Source organism: Pinus tabuliformis, chromosome 1_2 (genome assembly GCF_031772625.1).
Source record: "Pinus tabuliformis cultivar Carrire ecotype Pingquan chromosome 1_2, CPIR1, whole genome shotgun sequence".
In the NCBI taxonomy this organism is placed as follows: Eukaryota; Viridiplantae; Streptophyta; class Pinopsida; order Pinales; family Pinaceae; genus Pinus; species Pinus tabuliformis.
The window spans coordinates 1,151,495,038-1,151,504,940 of NC_142298.1; positions in this window are offsets into that span (position 1 = coordinate 1,151,495,038).

Here is a 9,903-nt window from a genome sequence, read left to right on the forward strand (position 1 = left end):
TGAAGGTATCTCGGTCCCAGCTATATACGAGATTATTTGCCAATCAATTCCCACTCTTTGTCATCGCAATGTATCCATGTCATATCCAGAACCTGTTCAAACGTCTCTCCAAAGAGATTCTTCATCCTGCCTCATAGCTAGCCATGCTAAAAACATCGTACTCAACCTCAGTCATGCTTAAAGCTACAAACCTTTCATCCAAAAACGTCATGGCATATATCATACTAAGGCAACACTCAAATGTGCTCATCTCATTAATAATGATCCCAATAATCATCAGTACATCCAAGTAGTCACATATCACAGGAAGAATGTTTCAGACCAAAAATAGATCGTCCCATGCAAGTATCTCGAAGGGTTCTTGGCGACAACTCAATGTGTATGAAGCAGCTCAATCATGAATTTAGTACATCATATATATATACGGAAGGATGTTAAAAAACAAAACATCAATTCTTGAATCAACTGTTGGTTTCCAAGTCAATTTCAACAATATCTCTTCACGACTTGAAATTCAATTGGAGTGTCCAAGGATTTGCGTTCCCACTCTTCAAAAATTATTCAATAGCTTTGCAATATAGATTTTTCTTTCCAAACTTCAGAAATCAATTCATCATGCCATGATCCATTATTTCGAGTTTCAGAATCCATCTCCCTCTTATTTTGATCATAGGGGTTCATTACCTATCAAGAGTAGACCATCAATATATAAAACCAAAAGAAAAGTCATACCTTGGACCCTTTTGAAGTAGATGTTTGGATCGACACATCATTCTAGATTTACTTGTCAATGCGGGCATACCAGGATCAAAGTCACGTGTCATGGGAACGGGAGGATTTGCCCCAAGTTTAGTGGAACCTACAGAAATGAGAAGAACCTGAGCTATATGAATTTGAATCTCTACGGGAAAGGTATGATCAACTGAAGGTGGAATCGAGTCAAACCATTTTCTCAACCAATGAATGGTCGGGAACGAACTCATGGGATTCACGTTCAGAGAGAGTGGGATTGATTGGATTCATATTTTGATCAATCACTTCATCAACTAGTGGAAGATTGGGAGAAAGCTTCCGGTATCCAGTTGGAAGTCATGGCTGAGAAGCTGTATGGTTTTCCAAAACTTTTGAGTCTTCATCCATATAAGGACAAAGTTGATTAGGATGATTCCCTTCACATAACTTACAGGGAAATTTGACTTAACCCTTTTTCCCATGGACCTTACTATCACTAGGTGATGGTTTATCACCAACATGACCTCCAGAGGCGATGACAAAGGCTGATGTGAGCCTATAGACCACACTTCTAATTTCTTGGGAATACCAGGACAATCTCTTAGAAGGTGATCACCTTTACATAACTTGCAAGGGAATTTAACTTTGTGGGGCTGGTTGGAAGGTTTCTCCATACTAGTTTCATGGGTAGCAATCGCTGCTTGGTTGCCCTTTTGCTTATTTTTCTTCTTCTTCTTATCCACCTCGTTACTAACTTTGAGGCTTTCACCAGATGAAGAAGAAAAAGAGGAAGGAGACCGAACAGGCAAAGACGGCAAAGGGTCAACATTAGGATCAACTTGTTCAGGTGGAGGACTACTTGGTTGAGAAGCAGTTTGGACATTCAAAACCATAGTGGTCGAAAACAACCAAACTGGCAAAGAAATGGTAAATCTGGGAAGGGACAACATTGCCATATAAGGAGCACCAATATTTCCAAAAGAAGGAAAAGGACCAGGATTCCTGTTAGAGGGGTTTACTTGATGACCAGGATTCCTGTTAGAGGGGTTTACTTGATTGGTAAACTCAGGAACTATTGCCATTAGTATCAATCTAAGATCCTCTAAGGAGTTGTTCCATGGTGAGGATGTTGTTCTGCGGTCAATTAATTGATTTTAGAAATTAACAAGAAAAATAGATCAAAAGAGGGATAACTAGGAAAAAGGTTTACCAAGCAACTGTGAACTACAATATACCACCTTAGAGAAACAAGGATTTACGTACAGGTAGGCAATCTCCTCAAATGTTGTGTTGTTAATTTTAGGTATGTTCTATGCTTAGAGCAATTTATTTCAATTTTCACAGTTAGCTCCATATCTTTTCCAGATTAGCAATCACATTAGCATTAAAGTAAACTGTAGATAGAACATAAACATAAATCGCAGAAGACAAGCCAAGACAAAAGGACACAAGATGTGGCACTAGCTAGGGACAAACCCCAATGTGGGGAAACCCGTGATTAATTCTTCTTATATGTTCTTCAATAGTTCAGTAGAGAGAGAGAGAGAGAGAGAGAGAGAGATAGTATGTTTACAACAAAAGTCAACACTTTGAATTATATAGATAAGAGCACAGATCATCTCTAAGAAGATGATACATGAAATCAGTTGAAGACATGCTGCTTCAACTAATTCCCCAAGGTGACTCCTTCACCTATCGTTGTGCTGCATTTCGTCATCATGTTGCACCTCACCGCACTGCACCATGCTGCACGCATCATCACTATGCTGCATCTCATCACGCTTCATTAATCATGACTGTACCCATCATTGTACTACATTATGTGCCATTGCTGCACCATTGCTGCACCTTGCTTTCTTGTTGTCCCTTGCTTGCTTGTTGTCCCTAGCATGCTTGTTGTCCTTAGCATGCTTGTTGTTGCATGCTAGTTGTCCCTTGCATGCTAGCTGTAACATTGCATGCTTGGTGTATTTGATGCTAAGTACCATACAACTGTCCCAATGTTAGTTAGCTATCCCTTGCATGCTGCTCTCCTTCGGAGACAAACGCTCCGACTGTTTCGGTAGTTCCTGACAGTTCTGGAGTTCCGGCTGTTCTTGGCAGTTCCTACAATTCCGGTTGTTCCCAACAGTTCCGATTTTTTCAGTTTTTTGGCTTTTCCAGCTTCCGACAGTTCTGAATTTTCTGGCAGTTCTGGATTTTCCGGTAGTTCCGGCTTTTCCCGCAGTGATAGGTTTGTTAGTCGATGCCCTCGCTCTTCGCATCCTTCATCTTCATGTTCGTTTAGATTCCTTGCTACTTGTCATGCAATTGAATGGTGTGTATCATGTGCATAACCAAGTCCTATTTAGAAAATATCTACGAGTGAAGTTATTAGTACGTGAATTTGAAACCATTACATTCAGTCATGTACCTAGAGCCCAAAATCACTATGTAGATACCATTTCAAACAACATTCTAGATTGGCATTTATCACATGTATACCACAAAAGATAACCACACAAATGGTGAACCATCATCGTCATATAAAATGCATAATCATATTATGTATCATAAAAGTGTTTGGAGCCATAGCTCTAAATACATCCAGTACGCCCATATCATACTGAGGGGCACATAAGCCCCTACATATTCTTTGGAGGATCTCGTGTCAAGTTGGGCCAAAATGCTTGAATCCATTTTTCGAGCACTCGACACACAATTGCACTCCACAAACACCTGCTATGGGGCACCATTTCCACCTTTGCATACCAGATCAACATCCCATGCTTGGGGGCATGATGGTTTTTCCCTGGCCATATTCTTAATTAAGTCTTGGCCTATACCCCACTGGATCTAGGTATGGTTGATTATCCTCCCATTCTTTGAATAGTTTGTCCTACCGGCCTCTCTGGCGAGCCATATGCACATTGCATACGGTAGATGTTTGATGCCATATTTTCAAATATTCTACTCTATATCCACATAGTACCCATGTTTGACTTAGTGGTCGAGGATGATTTTAGACCTCCTCTAGTAGTTCATTCTCATTTTCCTCTCCCCTTAATTCCTCACCAGGAACCATCGTTCCAAGAATCGTTAAGGCCATGTTTGAAAAGTAAGGCCACTTGCCTGAAAGTCATAGACCTTGATTCCGATGGTTGGTTTATCTACTGCGATCTTGGTAGCTTAGTTTGACGAACCGTCAACACCGTTGGAAACCTCTCATCGAGCTCTATAATGGGTCTTCCTCATTTTTGGATGATTTAACACTTCACAAGGAAGCCTTTTTTCCAAGAAGGGTCACTTCGTCGCCTCTCGAAATTGAATTTCATCATAAAGTGACACTTGTAATTTGAGGTCCACCTCCTCTCAACACTTGTTGTACCATATGACAATTTTCGTCATGAGCAACCATCATTTACTCATGTTTTCATGGTCCCCACCGGGCCTAGTCTGTGTGGAAAAGTCATCAAGTCACCCTTGTTCAGAGCATTTGCGATGAGTCACCCTTGCATTCTTGGAGTCTATTTCGTGTCCCATCATATCATGTCATAGTATTCCATCCATATTTTCATATCATTCATCTTGTGTCGCCCATTTTGGCCTCTAGTCATACTGTCCCCATCCACTTCGGAGTTGAGTTAGTTGCTACCAGGTCAACCATGCACTTTATGCTCTGACAAGGGAAGTTGTATGTTTGTTCCTCAATCCTCTTTTCCTCATTATCCTTGGTGTCACTCGGTTCTAGCTTCCATTCTTGTTCAACGCCTTGGATCGAGCAGAGGGTTCCATTATTTCTATTTGAATTGATCGTTTCATGTTCGTGATCCATACACTTGATGGTCCAATGATGCAACAGACTATACCAGTGATTCACGGGTGTGTGTGAGATGTTTCAGACCTCATGAGGAGGTGTCCCTTTAGGTAGCCCCCCACATGCTCAGATGCATACCTAGTATTCTACAACCTTCGATGCAGTTCCACAAAGTTGATGGGTTCGGTTCCTACTGATTGCAGTGACCATAGCATGCACGTCTCCTTCATATGATCTGTTCAGTTTTGCAGATCCCTTCCCTGTTCAGCAGGGCTTCTCTGGTTGTTCTACCTTCCCTCCCACCCATTTCTTGAGGGAAGGGGATTTGTATCTCATGTACTTAGATATTATTGTATTCAGTCCTGACTCATATTTTTACCAGGTGCATTATGTATATGGGACACATTGTATTATTTTTTGGCTCTGTTATGCCAGTGTGTCATGTACCATTCAACATGTACTTTATTGATCAATTTCATGTTTCTAGGTGAACCATTCTTTTTGTACTAAGTTATCTAGGCAGGTATGGGTATGCCTCCCCCGCCTCATTGAGGTTTGGTACCACAACAAAAAGGAGACTTGCATTAGTCTCGCCCCCTCTGTCACTATCCTCTCTCAGTGTTAGCTTAATTGGTCTCTCTGTCTCTCTCTTGGACTCCCCTGTGTTGTCTAAGTGATTGTGTTTTTACAACGTACTTTGGTCATACGTTTTACTCCTAACACTCGTATGTTGGGGGGCAATATGTTATCACCAAAAAATTGATCATTTAGCCTAATTTACTAGATGAACCAAAGTATGCCATGTAAAGCCAATTTTACCCTAGTAAAATTGCTTTCACTGTGAGAAATTATCTAATAAACCACCTTTATTAAGTAATTTATAGTTAAACCCATGAAGAATAATTAAATAAATCATTATTTATTTGATTTTCTTCTAGGAATAATTAATTTAACCATTGTTTTATTATTATTCCTTGTCAAATTTGACCCAATCATGAAAAATAAACAGATAAATCATTATTTATCTTATTTTTCTCTAAGAATAATTAAATAATGACTAATTAATTATTATTCTTTGTAAAATTTGACTAAATCCCTTAGGAATAATTAAATAAATCCTTATTTGTTTATTATTCCTTAACTAATTCCTTGAGATAATAAATAAATCATTTATTTATTTATTATTTCTAAATAAAAGTTTAAATACTTTTTCCCTCCTAAACAAATATAATAAAATATTCCAAGTGGTAATTCCAAGAATGAGATCAATAATATTTTATTGTTGCTCATTATTCGAGGATAACTCAATATTTTGTTATAAATAGGAGGTTTTTCCATTCATTATTCACTTTTGATTATTTTCATTGTTGCACTCGCTGTTGTAACTTTGATTATTTTCATTGTCGCACACCATATTTTTGCTGAGTTTATGCATTATATAGGAGAGAGACTCTACAGAAGTTGAAAGCGTTTGAGGATTGCCAAGAACCCATCCCCTAGAGGGGGATTGGTAACATATATTTGTTCCCTTCACATGTGTTATAATAAAATAGCTCTCTACAAATCTGGTTTCCATTGGATGTTTTGGGTTATTACTCTTCATTTTACTATTTAACTATGATTGCAACATAGATCAGGATTTTGGCAGGTTTTGTTTCTATCAATAGCTGCAAATCTACAGTGTTTAGTAGTCATTTCTATTGTTGAGATTGTTTATCATCCATGATATTAAGTGGGTTCTTTTCGTACACCATCGAGAAGAAAACACTCTAACACTGAGAGAAATAACCATGCTATATCAGAGCCAACGAGGGCCATGCAGTATGACCAGGATATGCCAAGATACTTATGGGTGGAAGCATTCAGTACTGCGGTGTATATTCATAACAGGGTCCCACATAAGGCATTGGGAAAGATGACACCCAAGGAAATGTTTACATGAAAAAATAGAGATGTCGTCCACCTTATGATATTTGGCTACATGGTTTATTGTCACATTCTAGGAGAAACGCATTCCAAAGTGGATAAGATTGCAGAGAAGGGGCACCTTGTCAGGTATAACGAGACTTCAAAGGATCACCTAATATTTATTCCAGGGATGAGGAGGATGTTTGTCAGGAGAGATGTCTGATTCATGGAGGACAAGGTATATCAGAGTTCTAAATATTTTCCCGTAGCAGTTGATCATAATGAAAAACCAACATAAGCTCCAAATGTAGAACAACAAAATCAAGGACATGATAGTATGAGCACAAGCTCAAGTACAAGTGTTCCAGAGAGTTCACTTTCACCATTGGTAAATGGAACTAACTTGGTTCCAAGTGAAAAATTTGATAGTTGGTGACCTAAGACTAGTCTTGGGTTTACTATGATCAGGGGGTTCCTGACCATATCACCAAAAGGTATTTGGCTAGTGGCTTACTAGATCAATTTACAAAGGGTATGTGACTAGTGGGTAACTAGATCTTGTTAGCTCTGCTATTGATTTTACTGCTTAAGGGGTTAAATTGTGGTTGGTTTGCACTGATTGAGCTGGCAACAATCTTTTCTTCCTTCTCCTTCGGGTTTCTTCTTACCACATAGCCCTGCCTTATCCGTTTCTCTTACCCCTAAACCTCTTTGTTCCACATTTAAACATTCCTGTTTACACCCTTTTTCCTTGTGGTCCTGGGCGCAGAGGATAAAACTACGAATTTGTGGTTTTTACAGCTACACGCACATATAATTTAGATCATAACCCGCACCCTTGTTCTCCACAGTTGATCACAGATCTAACGGTCTCTGTGTTTTCCCGCCTACACATGAAACCCTGCGTACTTTCCTTTCCATCCCACCGTCCATCGTGAGATCGACGGTTGATGCGAGCCCCGATCGCGCAACTTGCATACGCGATAACCCGTGGGGGCGGCGGTTTCCATCCGCCACGCGTCCTATTTTGATTTGATCGCGGCCCGTTGTATGTAAACCGCCTTCTCCCAAAAGCGGTGCGGGGAAACCGCTTACCGGCCTTCTAGTATGGTGCCCCGCTTGTTGTTCGCTGTGCATCTTCTGCGTGCGATGGCCATCGGATCTGCCGCGTCCAGATCCGACGGCCCCCGTTGTCCTCGCTTGTCCGCCTCCCGATGGCTCCTCCGATGCGTTCTCCACCGTTGATTTCTATCATCCGACGACCTGAATTTGATCCCGCATGTCCTCCCAATAATCCCTGTCAGTTGATCGCAGTCGTTGATCTCTGCGATCTGACGATTGTTATTCATGCCACCTGTTCTTCCTGATTTCTCCCGCCAGCGATCTCTGCCATTGATCTCTGTGATCCAACGGCTGAGATTTATTCCCGGCCTGCTTATTCTTCCACCATGAAACCTTAATTCCTGACTGCTCTCTGCTGCCCGAGGAAGGACGAGGCCAACAACTACCTGTACCCTACAGATTAAAGATTCAACTGCCTGCAATTAAAGATAGGATGGCCGAAGGACAAATAGTACAGGGCTTGAGAAGATCACTGCATTAATTAGTCAGGGAGCTTTGTACATATGACACTCTACCTGTTCAGGAAGGACTGCAGAGCACCAGAAAGATTAAATTCATCCATTAAAGCAGTCAAACTGCAACAGAGACCCATATCTGAATGTAAATGTGGTTGGTGTCCATTAAGAGACCTCCACGCATAGCTTAGCAGAGCAATTTTGTAAACAGATTCTATATATACCCAGAAACACAATGTAATAGTTTGATGAGTGTTATTCTGTTGTAAGCTTCAACTTCTGGAGACTGTAACTACTATGTAACCTGCAGCTTCTGGTCTGCATTTCCAGCTAATACAAGCTTCTTTTGCTGTTGATTGCTCACTTTCCACTTCTTCTTCTTGTTCCAGGCTGTGCCTGTTTTACATTTATTCATGTGTTGTTAATGTTTAGCATTAGAGGGGCTGTCATCCCACCTCTGTGTTAGGATTTAGCATGTATCATTGAATTTGTTTGTAGGTTTCTGTTATTTTAATGCCAGAGAGCTGTCATCCTGTCTGTGTATTAGAAAACAGATTTACATACCTTTTAACTGGTTGCAGCCGACCATCACAGGGTCCTGTGCATCTGCTGGTGTGGTCAGTCTTCTCCATCATCACATTTTATTCTAAACTGTGAATAATTGGTGGTCTAAAGCCTTGTAGTCTGGGGTTGTTCACCCATGCCTGGGGTCAATCATAGTAGAAGTGGTTATTTGGCTTGAATATGCAGCGTTTCTTTCATTCATCCACCATTTTCCAACATTTTTGTTGAGTTTGTAATGTTCCCGAGCATCTCTGAGATACAACCTAGGAGAGTTTCTTGGGGTGATAACATTAATTGGCACCGTTGCCGGGGAGAGGAGAATTGAAGCTCAGCTTCCCTGGGAAAACGACAAAGTTCCAGCTTTTGATGATAGACAAGGTCTGGACACATATTTTGGTTGTAATCATCTATCTGGCGACTCCACTGGTGGAAGACCGAGCTTTGGCGACTCCACATTGAAGTTCTGGCCTAGTTGGTGAGGCATGTTTGGAGATATCTTCAGAAACCTTCAGCTGAAACAGTGCCTGATCCTGAGAAGATCGTTAGGCAGAAATAAGACTTTGCAGAAAGGAGCATCAGGGTCAGGTAAGCCTTAAAGATTTTTATGTATCTTTGCCAGTGTAGAAATACCTTCAGAGATTCATACAGCTCCTTAGTCATTCATTTCCCTTTCGGACCTCAGAAGAGAAAAGCATCCATGCTGTCCATCATATTCCTCTGTTTCTGTCATTCTTTTCATTGATTCATTCCACTTAGCCCACCAGTGTCCTTTTACCTTACCTCAGTCATGGCAGGCTAGCAAGCCCTCACAAAGATAGAACGAATACTTGCTGCAAGGTATGGACCCTTAGTCCTGCCCACCCCTTCGAATTCCATGCCTGCAGGAGATTATCAAGAATTCATGCCAAAGTTTACTGGGACAGAAGGAGTATCCACTGAAGAGCATTTAGAAGCCTTTTATAGGTATGCTGATAACTTGGATATCAATGAAGAGGATGTCTGGATGAGGGTTTTTGTTCAAAGCCTAGATGGGGAAGCTAGAAAATGGTTTAGAAATTTACCCCTAGATGATGTATTTTTAAAGCACTGGCAAAATAACAAAGATCTGCTCTTTTATCATGATGAATTTGGGAACTTGCAGAGAAAAGGTGGTGAGCTGCTGTCTGATTTCAACATTAGATTCAATCTTATGTACAACAGAATGCTAGCTGAAATAAGACCTACCCCTGCTTCTGCTATGCTCATTTATGCTATTGCTTTCGACTCTCAATTCTGCTAGCTATTAAGAGAAAGAAGATCTGCTTCTTTGGATGATATGCAAGCTGC